Source organism: Gorilla gorilla, chromosome 12 (assembly GCF_029281585.2).
Source record: "Gorilla gorilla gorilla isolate KB3781 chromosome 12, NHGRI_mGorGor1-v2.1_pri, whole genome shotgun sequence".
Taxonomy (NCBI): Eukaryota; Metazoa; Chordata; class Mammalia; order Primates; family Hominidae; genus Gorilla; species Gorilla gorilla.
Window position 1 is genome coordinate 122369254 of NC_073236.2, and position 14420 is coordinate 122383673.

The 14420-nt window shown below is 39.7% G+C and overlaps 1 protein-coding gene across 2 annotated transcripts in view; it reads right to left on the reverse strand.

Annotated features, from left to right (window-relative positions):
• The window catches only part of VSNL1 (visinin like 1), a 115988-nt gene extending 108162 nt beyond the window's left edge, over nucleotides 1-7826 (reverse strand). Inside the window, exons 1-2 of one of the 2 annotated variants that reach the window (XM_055378749.2) lie at nucleotides 7461-7770; nucleotides 2362-2382 (exon numbers count right to left, since the gene is read on the reverse strand). The gene's annotated coding sequence lies outside the window, so the exon portion shown is untranslated. Of the gene's footprint in view, nucleotides 1-2361; nucleotides 2383-7460 lie in introns of both variants that reach the window. The other variant, XM_004028871.5, reaches the window with a different exon arrangement.
• Nucleotides 7827-14420: the final 6594 nt, after the last annotated feature.

Consider the following 14420-nt stretch of genomic DNA (forward strand, 5'->3'; position numbering starts at 1 on the left):
ACTTCAAAAAGAGAAAAAGATGTCCTTTTTTATCTACAGATTAGAAATATGCCTGAAATTTCCTAGGAAATTGGGCAGGAAATAGAGGAAGAAGGGGGGAAAACCTGAAGGAAATTGAAAACGCTCTTTGAGGAGTTAAAAACAATAAGGCCATTTTGGATTTGATGTGTGTGGGGGTGGGGGAAATGTGGAGAGGGGCTAGAAACATTGTTTTTGGCTCAGTAGGAAAAAGCAGTTGGAAGGTATCTTTTCTTTATTGTAAAAGCCTGGGAGAAAAGAATGAAAGAGTAGCTCATAGGAGACTCTACCCACAGACACACATTGAATGATTAGTCACAAAATGGGTTGGAAAAATAGAGGAGGTGTGGGGAGAGTATCAGAAATCCTGTTTTGGGAAAGTATTAAAAGACAGAAGTATCACAGTGTAATATTTAACCAAAAAAGCGGAGCTCCTGAAATGTTTTTTATTGAAGTTCAGTGATCAACTGTGAGTGCAGGTTGGGGGAGAAGGGAAACATGTTATTTAGCTACACTGAACAGTAATTCATAGATAATAAAATATATCCAATAAGGAAATAAACTCAAAAATTTCCTTTCACTTCCATATTCTGGACTCAATTATATGCTGGCATTATATAGTAGGCTGATGATGATAAAGTAAAGGCATAATGGAAAGGATATGCATTTAAAGAAGGAATAAGAGAAAATTTGAACTCTTAGTGCAGGGATTTATTTCATTCTGAAATAATTCTGTGCATCCATACCACATTTTCATTTCACTTGACTTAAAATTGCATTTATCTGTCTTCTCCATTAGGCATAAATTCTTGAAGGCTGGGATTGTATCTTACTTAATTTTGTTCTGCAGTGACTACACAGAGCTTGGCACACTTTCTCAATAAATTTAAGTTTTATAAGGTAGGGTAAGCACTGTAAACTGTTCACTATTTGATTCCTTATTTAGAAGTTCTGCAATGAATGGAGATTGCTTCAACTCAGTGACCAAAGTGGTTTATGAGCTACTGATTTCTGATTAAAGTGATGCTAATGATAAGGATAACTATTATTTATTGTACATTTTCAATAATAAGCCATTATATTCTTTACATATATAATCTTCTATTTTCTGTTCAAGAATCCTGTGAATTACTATTAGAAACTGATGCTGAGAGTTTAAACAATTTATTCAAGGTCACAGAACTAATAAACTATGGCCCTGGGAATTTTTGTCTAAGTATTAATATACCTAGCTTAAGAACTTTATACTTCCTGTCATAATTTTCTCTGAGCCAACTGAAATCATGGTTAGAAGTTTCCCATTCACAAACTAAAAATGAGGAAAGACTAATAGTTTAGTGGTTTTCATCTCACTCTGAAGAATGAATACCTTTATAATCATTTAAAAGAATAACAATTTTATATATTGGATTTAAGTTTACTTCACAATTTCATTTTTCATAAAATTTTTCATAAGAACAAGAAAGCAAAAAACATCAAGCACTTTATATAAAGTTACAGAAACTCTTGAACTTCTGGAATTAACAAAATTGATAGTCTTCCATTAACTCGTAACATCAAATGCCAAGAATTTCAGCAAACAGAACTTGCTAATTGAAAGTGAGCCTTGTGCAGCACTACTTAATACATTAAAAGCAAAATATTATATTAATAAGCATTTCAACTTTATTAATAATGCTTGATGGGTCTCCAACGGGACATTTTACTCAAAATTTAAAATTGGACTTCAAGAAATCAGAAATAAACACGCCAATCACAAATTACTAAAACCAATGCAAAATATAAAACACTAGTCTCCTGTAACACCAGCGTTTACTATTTCAAGAACTCTTGAACTGCAAAAAGATTCTAAAATATAAGATAACAGAAATATTAGGATCTGTTGATTTACATTAGAAAAAATTCACCCAGGTTTCAAAGTACATTTAACATGTTAATGATTTGCCAAAAAAAACAAAAAACTATTTACATAAAGCTCCTCAAAAGTTCATAGTCTTTCAGAGCCTAAGAAATAATAAACAAAATCCAAAAAAAGGAGGAAAAAGTATACTTAAAAAGTGAGAGATTTCCATTTTCAGAAAAGTATTATATGGGCAACAATGAATAGGATTAATTCTATGCATCGATAATAATTGCAGATAAATTTAACTGATTTGTTAACACTTTGCCTTTTATAAGCAATGCCTCATAAAAATAAAATCTTTTTTAAGTAAAAGAGATCTACTTTCTACAAAAAGTTCAGTAATTATTGTATTAGGTACATTGAGCTTGAAGACCACTTGGTGAATGAGAGTACTCCAAGTCTTAATTGTAATTTAGAACAAAAGGAAATAGAATGCTCACCTGGAAATAATCCAGTAAATCCTTGGAATTACCATGCATTAAAAAAAAGAATAAACAATTGATGGTTACACAGCAGGTCGTCTGTGTTAGGACTGCAGTAAATAAAGTAAAGAGGTGGAGAAATCCAGAGAAAGTGTAAGAATTGTGAAAATTACCCAATCTGTATACTTTAAGTTAGCTGATAGGGGTATAGAACAGCTCTTGAACATATTCACAGGCACCTTATGATTAAAGTGTCAAACCTCTTTGAAGATTCCTCAGTAATTTACTATTCCATTTCTGTTTCATTCATTAAATAGTTTCTAAAGCATCCCCAAGACCCTTCCATTAGTAAAAGTTCTCAATGATTTAAGCTGGGAGCAACGCAAACTATTTTGATTCACTTAAGAGTGCATAAGTTACCTTTAGAAACAAACTGTAAATGAGAAATGCAATGCTGTGGTCCCCTCACAGGGTGAACATGTTAAAATAATTCCATAGCTCAAGAGAGCATGATCTAAGTGGAGCACATAGCTACCACAGTCTAGATTTATATTCCCTCTTTTACTTATCAATATTCTTATTCTTGTAAATAGGTAAAAATACTTTATCTTTTTACTTATTAAGAGAGAAAAAGGATAAACATGTAAATAGATTTTAAAGCACTCTTAGAGGTATTAATGTAATGCTTTAATATCTTTACAAAAAATAAATCATAAAATAATTTTTTTGAGATAGGGTCTCTCTCTGTCATTCAAGTATAAAATAATTTTTAATCTAGTTTTTTTCGTTACTAACAAAGATACTTAAAGAAATGTTAATTGTGCACATGGTTTCAGTAGAAATTTAATTTTTGATATAATTAACAAGGTACATGCAACTGATTCTTATTAGAACAAATATTTAATTGACAAATATTGAGTTTCCACTATAAAAGACATTGTACAGATATTGTGGAAATATTTTAAAAGGTCATTAAAATCATTGTTTTCCAGACAATGAATTCATATTGTAGGGGTGTCTTTAAGATAAAAAAATTTCCTGAAGATACTATTTTAAAAATGGATTGGAGGGATGGATTAGGTGACTTATATGGATCTTGTCCAGCTCATATGTTCTATTAGTCATATGAATTAACCATTGGGATAATAAAACTATCAATCATTCTTTAATATATCTCTGTACCATTTGATACTTTAGGAAAATTAATGTTTATATTCACTATGCATAATGAAGATGGACATTGTCAGTTTAGATTAATTAAATGTGATCATTTCTGTGAAGAGAGCCTTCCTATTTTCCTAAATAATCACTAATTTTAGGAGCATAGAAATCACTCAAAACAAAGAAAAAGACCTTGAGAACAGTGAAAATATATTGCTGTTATCAATTAGGAAACCATATGTTTGATACTGATGCCGAACTGTTATTCTGTGAAACTCCCTAGGGAGCTTCTCCACAACGTTTGGAATTCATAACTACATGCAACCCAAATAGAAAATCTATAGCTTGCCCAAGACAATATTCCTGATGCTGTAATCCTATCACATGTGACTCACATGTAATGGGGAGGTGATTCACAGTGTAGTAAACCAAAGCGGGGCCCTTAGCAACTACAAATCTCCGTATCTCTGCAAAGGCTATCTGGTGTTCAGAATACCCTGGAATGGGTATTCTGCAAGGGTATATGAATGGGTATATCAGCAAGATCAGGTAACATCTAACTAACCCGAGAGCATTTGTTAGAAACAGACTCTATCCAAGACAGAGCTCATCCCAATTCAGTAAAGATTTACCAACAGAGGAGGGGTTAAATTAAATTGTTAATTGGTAAAGGTGTTGAGAAACTCACCACTTTGCTTCTTAAAAGCTTCAACAACTTCCAAGAGTAGTTACCTACTCTTTGAAATGAGAAAGAGATCCCAAGTGGGACTTCCTCTGGCCTTGCATTCCAATCATCAAGCTCCTCCTTTCCTAATGCCTCAGCTTTTTTCAGGTAAGAATCCTTAGCATTTCCCCATTTGTGGTAGTTGTGAGTATCTTTCTGAGTGCCTGGGAGATTACATTTTTGGAGAAGAAACAGGAAGGCCCAGACTATATTTAGGAGGCGTAGAATGTTATTGTATAGGCACTCAGAGAATTTTTATGGAAGAAAGGGAGAAAATGAGGAAGAAATGGAGAAAGCAAAAGAGGAAAAAAAGGAGAAAAAACAGGAGGAAGGTGGGAAGGCCAGTTAGGCGGGTCATCTTGTCTGCTTTGCAGCCCTCATCCAGCAAGATGAGAGCAGAAACTGCGAAAGAATAAAACAAAAGATCTGCCTGAGGAAAAGCTATGCAAATGCTTTAAAAGCTTTAAAGGATGAAAAAGCTGCACTACTCTCCTCTATAGCACAACTTCAGGTTAAACCAGTCAAGCCTTCTTCGGTCTTTCTGTCCCTTCCCTTTCCCTTCTCTGCAGGTGGCTTTATCTGGAGGATTTCCAGGAAGGCTGGAGACAGGCATCTCTAATTTGGGTTCTGCCTCCTAGGAGCCGGACGAGAGCTGGCAAAGTCCACTCTGGAAACCCTGCAGCTTCCTCACTCCACGAAGTCCTAATCTCTGCAGCTGCAGTGGTTTTGGAGGAGGACAGATGGGAAGAAAAGTGGGAATGTAACTGCAGTGTCTTTGAAGGCTGGATTCCCTGAAGGATTTTGGGGAACACAGCAGGGAAAGATGGAAATGGGCCCTGGGCAGTTCTCAAACAGGAACTGCAGATTCTGATACGCTAGTGCTCCCGGCAAACGCCAAGGATTCCAAAGAAATTGTCTGAGATGCAGAGGAGGCCAGAAAAGCCAGACTAAACATCCAAAGAGGTGGGGATATTAGAGGTGAGGGGCAATAAAAAAGAGAGAGAAAGAGACCTTACAAGATAAAGAGAGGCAAGGAAGAGAAATGAGGTGGTATAAAAAGGACCCCTAGAGACAATTTCAAAAGATGTGCTGGAGAGCAGACAGTTATTTATTTGAAGTCTGCAGCAATGTCACTGAGACTGCTGAAAATGAAAGAGAGAAGGAAACATTTCCACTCAACATTACTTTTTAATTGTTTATTCCATAGACTAGAAGTTAATTGACTTTTCTCTACATCCATGGTTCTGGCCCTCAGTTTCCTCATCTACAAAGCAAGGGGTTTGGACTAGATACCTTACAGGGTCTCTGCCTAACTTGATCCTCTCTGTCAACCTATGAGCCAGGGACTCCAAGACCAAGCATTTATCAGTTTTGATACCTAATTCCCCCCTTTTTCCTCTACCACCCCTCTTTATCAATGCAGTGCCAACACCTGCACCATTCATCGAACTGATGCCAATGCTCAATGATGACAGGGAGTATGGCTCAATTATGACAAATGATTAGTCCTTCTGCCCTGGAGTAAGGAAGGAAGGAATAGACAAGGCAGTATGATTTATACTGTGGATTTCCAATGAGAGGTTCTTCTCGAATTTTCAATTACAAATTTCATCCATTTAAATAAATTATAAATTCCTTTGAGGGGTTCCAAATGGTTGGACTGATCAAAGGGCCAAAGAGCCCTATTTGATGGCCCCCACACCCGATTTGAGGGAAAATGTATTTCATTTCATCCCCAAAATTGGATTTGCTTATTTCGTGGAAATCCAGCACGCACTAGCCATGCTTTTTTCTCATCTTTCTGCCTCATGCCCATTCTGCCAACCTGCTTCAGTGCAGCATTTTCTGGGGTTATTAAACACCCAAGGCTTAATGAGAGTGCATTCAAAAGTAAGTTGTTCAATGATGTAGGATCACCCCCTACTCCCCCCCCACCACACACACACAAACAGACGTAGGCAGTTTAAATGATAGTGGGGGTAAAATGTGTTTTCACAAGTGTTTCATTTTAAATTTGTCTCAACCTGAAATTCCTTTAGAAATTAAAATAAATATTAATATGTAGAAATAAAACTCCCCAGCTTCTCTTGCCTTCAACTGGAAAGTGATACACAAATAGTATGTACTTAGTGTTCTCCACAACCACCAACAATTCTATTTTATTTTAGTTTCCAAAATACGGACAGGAGGGCAACTCTAGAAAAATGGATTCCCACTCTGGCATCTCACAGGGCACTGATCAGGCAATGCTGAGCACTCATCATTTCCACCATGCAGGGAGTATCAGCCTCTCCTCGCTCCTTCCACGTACACATTCTTGTACCCCTGAGGGTATTCATCATTCTGATTTCCACCCGGGGTTTGACCTTGCAAAGACCCTTCTTCCAGTTTCTGGGCAAGGAACAACCCATTTTAACTCAAAACACAAAACGACCTTTTATCCTTTAAAGAAATACTACCAAATGTAACACACCTTGATTTACATTTTTTAACCCCAGATTCCGGATGGCGAACACGGAATGCAAAGGCAGGTAACTAGTTTGGGTCTGACAGTCCCCATTCAGCGACCGAGCCTGTGACTCCGTTCAAAATCGACAGTGCAGTAGAGCATCTTTCCCTTTTCTGCCCATTCACCATTGTGACAAAAATCAAAGACGAAAAAATTATCTACTCATTTCTGAATACTGAGAGAAATGTGCTCATTTTGCGCCTGACTCCGTGGATCTTAAACACTAACATCCCGCTCAGAGATCAACCATGATTTCCATACCAATCTCATCCACTCAGTTTTACTTAGCAAACACCTTTGCTGCCCTTCCACGGTGAGAAAAATGGTGCACCAATCCCACGGATGACAGGTTGCTACTCGACTGCACCCGCTCAATAGTTTTATCAGCAACCGGAAAACTTCACAATCGGTCAATTAGCTACTTAAATCTGTCTAAGACAAACTAAGAAAGCATCTCAGTTTCACCTGTCTTAAATCTAGTCTAAGACAATCCCCCAAACACGCCGCATATAAAACTCCCCCTTCCCCCACCCCCAATATTCCAAAAGATCCCCCATGGACTAAGAGCACATTCAGATCGCCAGCATTAAGCAAGGAAATTGTCCCCATGCATTTAGACGCATCTATGCAAAGCAAAGTATGTGACAATAGCCAAAGCATCTCTCTGACAGTTGGTTGCACTACACATGCAGAAATGCAACGAAGATTGTATTTTCCACTTACAGTTACAGCGCTGCGCACGGTCACTTAACGAAAATGATAAAACTCAACAGTTCTTTTTAAAAATATATATTTAATTCGGGTAAACGCTTAAGCCGTCTCTGTGTGTGTGTCTCGCTCTCTTTTTCTCTGGAGCTCTGGGCTGCTTAAATCCCTCTTGGATCGCGCCTTGCAAGCCCAGCCGCTGCCGCAACACGCTCGGGTAAATCTCTGCTGCAGATTGGGAATCCCATAGAAAACCTAGGGTCCCTGGAGCTGGATGCGCAGGCGCGCGAGCCTCCGCCTCTCCAGGCACCCCCTCCCCTTTCCTCTCTTCCCTCCCCCTAGCTCCGCAGCCCCAGCTAGGAGAACTCGGGAGCCTGTGACCAAAAGCCGCCCGGCGATGGCGCATGCTCAGTCGGAGGGGCTCGGAGTTTCCGCGGGTGGATTCCACGTCTCCAGATTTTAGCAAAAGCTCAAAAGGAAAGTATATAGGAAAAGGGAGTCCGGCTACCGGAGCAACCCGCACCTGGACGGGCGCGAGGGAGTGCGGGTTACTCGGGCTCGCCACGCCCAGTGGTTACCGAACCTGGTGGCTGAAGGCCGAGGCCAGAGATGGAACACGTGGAGCCGCTTTTCCCGCTGCTTTCTGTCCTAGCCGACCCCCGGCCCACCCTTTGTTAGGCTGTAAGGTGAAGGAGAAAACTGCATAAATCTCCGAAAGAAGACTTCCCACCAAGCTGTGAGCACGTCTACCTGGCTTATTGAAGGAACGGTTATGGTGGTCATTTTGTCATGGGCCATTTCATCCGAGGGTCTTCTGCTAGGAGTACTGGGAGCCGGGTCCTCCAGCACCCAGCGCCCCGGACAGTCTCGGTCCAGAACGGCGTTGAAAAAAATGTGTGTTAAAGGGAGCTGGGATCCGAGGCTTCTTGCCCTGTGTACCCTGAGCCAAGCGCCTTCTGTATGCACTTAAGTGTTTTTAACATATGCTTTGCGTCTGGGGTGGGAGGGGGTGGGTGAAAGGGCGGGAATGAACCATTTTGCGAACCCACGTTTAAGGGCTCTGATTAGGCCATCTTATAAAGCCCCCTTTGTGGCCTTGAACAACTAACAGGTTTGCCAGCCCTCCCCCGGCTCCCCATTGGCCTGCCAAAGCCTAGAAGGCTTGGCAAGGAGTAGTGCCCAATAAATGTTTGGTCGGTCGCTTCCCTACCAGAAAAGCAAGGAGAATTCCCAGATGTTCCCAACCAGACCAGTTTTCCTCAAGTGTGTATGTTGTACATGAACTCATTCAACAATTATTCATGGAAGCATTTGCAAAACTATTAGACATTCCTTTATGCTTTGGGAATAAGTGCGGTTAACAAAACCCCCTCTTGGGCTTTACATTCAGGTGGGAGTTTTATTTTCAAGGGAGGGAAGTTCTGGGGGCGAGATGAATATCGGGGTACTCCTTAAGCAGAGCGCTGTACAATCTGCACAGCGTCTTCACACACCCTATCACGTTCAGCAAAACTGTAGAGTTGACCTACCCTTCGGTGCTGGGGACACCAAGAGCGTCTCCCGTGGCAAATGAGCTCTAAATTGACAAATCTCCAGCTGCTCCTGGTTCCAAGTCGAGGAGTCCAGCTTTGAACAAACTTGAGACTACTTAAGTGGGCACCAGGAGAAACTCCGCCAGACAAGTCTGTGGCTGTCGACATGCTAAGTGAGGGCCTCAAGCAGTGATGCCTCAGCCTCATTCGCTGCCAACCTAGCCAGCCCAGAACCCAGGAACTGGCTTCCCGGGCGGGACGCCTCGGGAAGGTTGCGCAAAGGGGGAGCGCGCTCTCGGGACTCCCGGGACACCACCCGCGGCTGTCCCTCTCGGCAGGGCTCTTCCGCCAGTGCTGGTGACCGCGGAAACCCGGAGCGCGGAGTCGCGCGGACTGGGGCGCGCGGCCCCGGCGGGCTGCGGCAGCCGAGCACGTTTAGAATCTGGCGGGCGCCAGCCCTTCGCTCTGGAGCCGCAGTGCGCACTGCGCTGCGGGGCTCCCGGGCGCGCCGGGCTGCTCCTGTTTCCTGGGACTGGCAGGGGGAGTCAGTCCTGAATAAGTCACTTTTTCTTTTTAGCTAGAAAAACGACCTTCAAAAGGCTTTCAAAATCTCGTCTTTGGTCGATTTCCCCTACTACAGCATTTTACGCTGGGCTCTGGTTTCTCTCTCGAGAACAGCCTCCGCACTGTAATCTGCATCAACCCAAAGGGTCATGATGCCATTTCTTCACTTCAACGAGATATACCTATTTATTGCACCCTGGAGGTCTCTTTCGTGGCGGTGTTCGATTTTAGATAACTTACTTGCAACTTGTGTTTAGGAAAAAACGTACACTGATACTTTAAACCATGCTCTGTTGTAGGGTACGATTGATATCGACGCGTGCGCTTTTGTAAAGTAGCTTTGTCTACGTGGGCGGGCAGATTTTTTTAAAGTTCCATTTGCACTGCAGCGCTGTTTGCGTCCTAAATGCGATATTGTAATGTTTAATATCCAGCTATTATGTAGCTTTATCTTTTTCAGCTTTAATATTTTGTTGCTGTTTAATTTTTTTGGCATGCCTTTTAGTCGAGTTGTATATACGAAGTCACAGTAAGAAAGCCAATTCTAAGACTCCTAAGGAATATTATCATTTAAATTACAGAAGGCAAATCCCCTCTTTAGGATGGGAGAATGTACTTGAAGGGAGGAATGTGGCAGGGTCCCTCAGAAGTGAGGGAGCCCGCTGTTCCTCCTTCAGGCATTTGCGGATGGCACTGGTGATCACAAAAAAGCGGAGATTACGCTGCCGGGCGCTCCTGTGGTAGAGGGACTGGAACACTGTCCCATGTTGAGTGAAGAATGCCATCAGCTTTACCAGTTGTCCCGTTACCTAAAGCCACGTCCCCAACTCTACAACTTTCACACCCTGGATTTTTTTTGGGGGGGTGGGGGGTATAGAGGAGGAGGAGGAAGGTGCTGTAGGTAGGGGCTTGTTTCTTCCTTCCTGTGTATCTGGTAGAATCCTCAATTAACCAGAAACAACTGAAGAGCTATTTTTCTTCCTTCAGTTGCAAACTATGTTCTTTATAGAAATTTCTAGCCTTACTTCCACCTTATTTCTTCCCAGATTCAAACAAACAAACAATACCAACAGTAGCTTTTCAGGTGTAAAACACTCCATGTAATAGTCTCACTCGCTTTGTGACGTGGACGAATTGAAAACGGAGAATGACAGTAAAAGTGTGAAATGCCAGTAGTGTAACAGGTCTAAGCTCGTAGTCCTGGGAACTCCTGGTAATATTATTTATTAGAAATATTTGTGTGTAAAATATACGAGCCAAGAAGGGTGGAACTTAAGGCGTGGGGATATTTGTTAAAAATTGGAAGAAAACTTGAAAGTCATTATTAGAAAATGAAAAGAGACCGGAACTGAAGAATGGATTTATACTCGTTTATTCTTAAAGAATAATGATAGTAATTTACTTCTATGGATAGCATACCTTTATTCCAAAAGCAAAGGGTATTTATTAATCATTACAGAAAAGATGTGTTATGTAAGATAATTATATTACGTAAGATTTTTTTTTGTTTTTCTGAGAGAGACAGGGGTCTCGCTCTGTTGCCCAGGCTGGAGTGCAGTGGCAGGATCATAGCTTATTGTGGCCTCAAACTCCTGGGCTCAAGTGATCCTCCCGCCCCAGCTTCCCAAGTGGCTGGTACTACAGACACATACCACCACGCTTGGCTAATTTTATTATATTTTTGTAGAAACAGGCGTCTTGCCATGTTGCCCAGGCTGGTCTGAAACTCCTGGTCTTAAGCAGTCCTCCTGCTTTGGCCTCCCAAAGTGCTGCGATTATAGTCATGAGCCATCTTTTCCAGTCCTATTCTGACTTTTTAAATCTTTTTTTAAAAGATGCAGATAGACCAACAAAATAAAATAACTTCCCTATAGTCAAATAGGAAGTATATCTTAGAATACAGCCCTACAACAGTTTTTCTGACTCATAGAATGTCTCATTGTGTATCTCTGTGCCCCTTCTACATGTTTTTCTAAAATACTGAAAAAAATGCAAGACCATGAAGCAGTGATTCCCATGCAGTTAATGGGTGAGTTTTAGACCTCCTTCTGCAGAGAAGGGAATAAAAATTCTAGTTTTAATGAACTTGATTGATCATGTCTCCCAGTCCTCCTCTGATTTCACTCTGTAATCCATGACTGGATCTAAATTCAGTCTGAAAGATCACTCTGTGTCTGTAGACACTAATTTCCTCAAAATTTGCACAATGCACAATAAAAATTTCATAAGGCCCTGCCAGATGAATCACCGTGAAAGATTTGAGTTTCCTGGAAGTTTCTTGGGGCCTCAGAAATAGTCATAGCAAATACAGGTAGTGTGCAGCCTCAAGAATAGAAAATACTTTATTCCATTTTCTCTTCTACTATTTGGCCTGACATATAGATTCATAGCAGTGCTCTGAAGCTGGAAATTTTTACCATTATTGTTAGTGGCAACACTCCATAAATGATGACAACAGAATTGCACTGTGCATGAGCCCTGTTTCTTTTCATTCATGACATTTTAGGTGTCTTTATTGCTAGGCTGTACTCCTTTTCAGTTGTGTGAATAGCCATTGCAGAAAATATCACGGATCCATTTTGGGGGACCTCGGTAGTTGGAAATCATTGAGTCCAGAAGGGTCTTCAAAAACCCTTCTTGCCTAAAGCAGATCTTACTGACTTGTTTCTCCCTTTAATCTGTGTTTTCTTTAATCTAGAGTTTTTAATTAAACTCTCAACCTCAACAGAGATTCTTAGCATAGAAGTTAAGAGAAAATACGAACAGTGATTTCTATGCCCCCTGAGAGACAACCAACTAAAACAAAACCCACTTTTTTTTTTTTTAACCAAACAGTTTAAAAATTTTATCCTGCCTGAAGGAGGAAAGAAACAGTGGGATCCCTCTTTTTTTTTTTTTTTTTTTTGGTGTTCTTACCACATATATCCTTTAGAGTTCATTTTATCATTCCTAAGGGGGTGTTCAAGAAGAGAAAGAATGATCACTGGTGTTCTTAAATCCAAACATTCACCTTACTCTCGACTTCCTCCTTTTAAAACTACCTATGGAGCATCTTCATGTTAATTTGTTACAGATGGCTCAAACTCAACATCTCCAAATGATTTTCTCCCCTGCCCCTCTGCCTCCTTGGATCTGTTCTTCCCCCTGTGCTGCCTAGCACTTTGACGATGCCCACTATCAACCCAGTCCTCTAAATTAGAAGCCTGGATGATATCTTCAGCTTCTCCATTTCTCTAATTCCTCATCACGTCGTTAACTGAATCCCGTGAATTCCATTTTCTGAATGTCTTGCAAATTCATTCCTCACTGCCACTGTATTAGTTCAGCCTCTCATCATCTCACTCTTGGAACACGTGTTCTTTCTCATTCTCCTAACTGTTGCAAGTAAAATCGCGTCACCTCCTTGAATAAAATCATTAACTGGTTTCTCACTTTAAACAACATAAATTAAAATTTCTTAGCACAGCATGCAAGATCATTTTCTGGCTCTTGAGAGCCCCATCTCTTGCCATGTCTTTTTAGTGCTCTATGCTCAACCGTTCTGTGTTACCTGCAGTATACCAAATATGTAATAATGTTTCACTTCTCCGCACTTATCCATATACTCTTTCCCTTTTCCTGGAAACTCATCCTTCCCTTGTCTTGCCTTTAAGGGTCTTATTAATCCTTCAAATTCAGCCAAAAAATTATTTCCCAGCAGAAGAATCTTTTCCTACCACATAGCAGACAGTTTACAGAATTGTTTTGAAGATTAACTGAGAATAGTATATATGAAAATACTTAACTAGGAAGCTCTACTTAAACATAAGATACTATATAATGACAATACATCTATTAATTATTAAATAAAAGCTAATGTCTGCTTTTCATTTCAAAAGGCAAAATGAATGCTACGTTGATATGAGAAAAAACTCTCGAATCATTTTGATTGAATTTAAGGTTCTTAACTTTGATATGAAGAAACTTTATAACTTTTAAGCATGAGTGTCTTCCACCTTGATTAAATTATTATCATGCAAATAATCCACAAAGTATTTAAAAGCATTTATTAACTGATTTTTCAAGGATTTTTACTCAATTATTCTTGTTTGTTTATTTTTCTGGACATTAGGCATAAATTACAAGTGTAGAACTATATTAAAGTATCTTCTGTTTTATAGCTTTTAAATGATTTTACTATTCTTATGTTATTTGATTCACAAACAGAGAGCATTACCCCCATTTCATAGGTGAGATCAACTCCTTAGGAAGGCCATATTACTGAACATCATGAACTTGATTAAAAAAAAAAAAAGAAGAAGAGAAAGGCCATATTGTAATGCTTTCTAAAAGTAAAGTGGTATAATGTGACAAAACTAGGTAGGGGCAACCCAGTAATGTAATACTAGTTATTCAGCAACTGCTACTCTCCGATGCTGAAAAAAAATGAGCTACTAGTTTCTATCTTTCCGAGTTTCAGGTTCTTACTTGGGATGACAAGAATATGCAGTAATAGATTATAATTTAGGAAGAAGATGAATTACCATTACATACACTACTAGAAGAGAAAACCAAAAATATTTGGCTCACTTTGTTTTTCTTGATTAGGAAACCAGAGTATATAAAAACAAAAAGTCAAAGAGTATTGGGTATTCCACTAATAGTTCATAGTCTAAAATACCATGGAAAATTTTGCACTAAAATTAAAAATTATATACTTACTAAAGCATTTTTAAAATTTATACATTTTGCCTCAAAACTCAGAGGCATCAAGGAATTCATTTTTATTCAAGTTGCTTGAAATATAACAAAGAAGGAAGAAATTCTATTGGAAAATCCTATGAAGTAATAGTTCTGAGGCTATCTACTCATATTTGGTGATAGAGATGTAGTTTACTGTGTC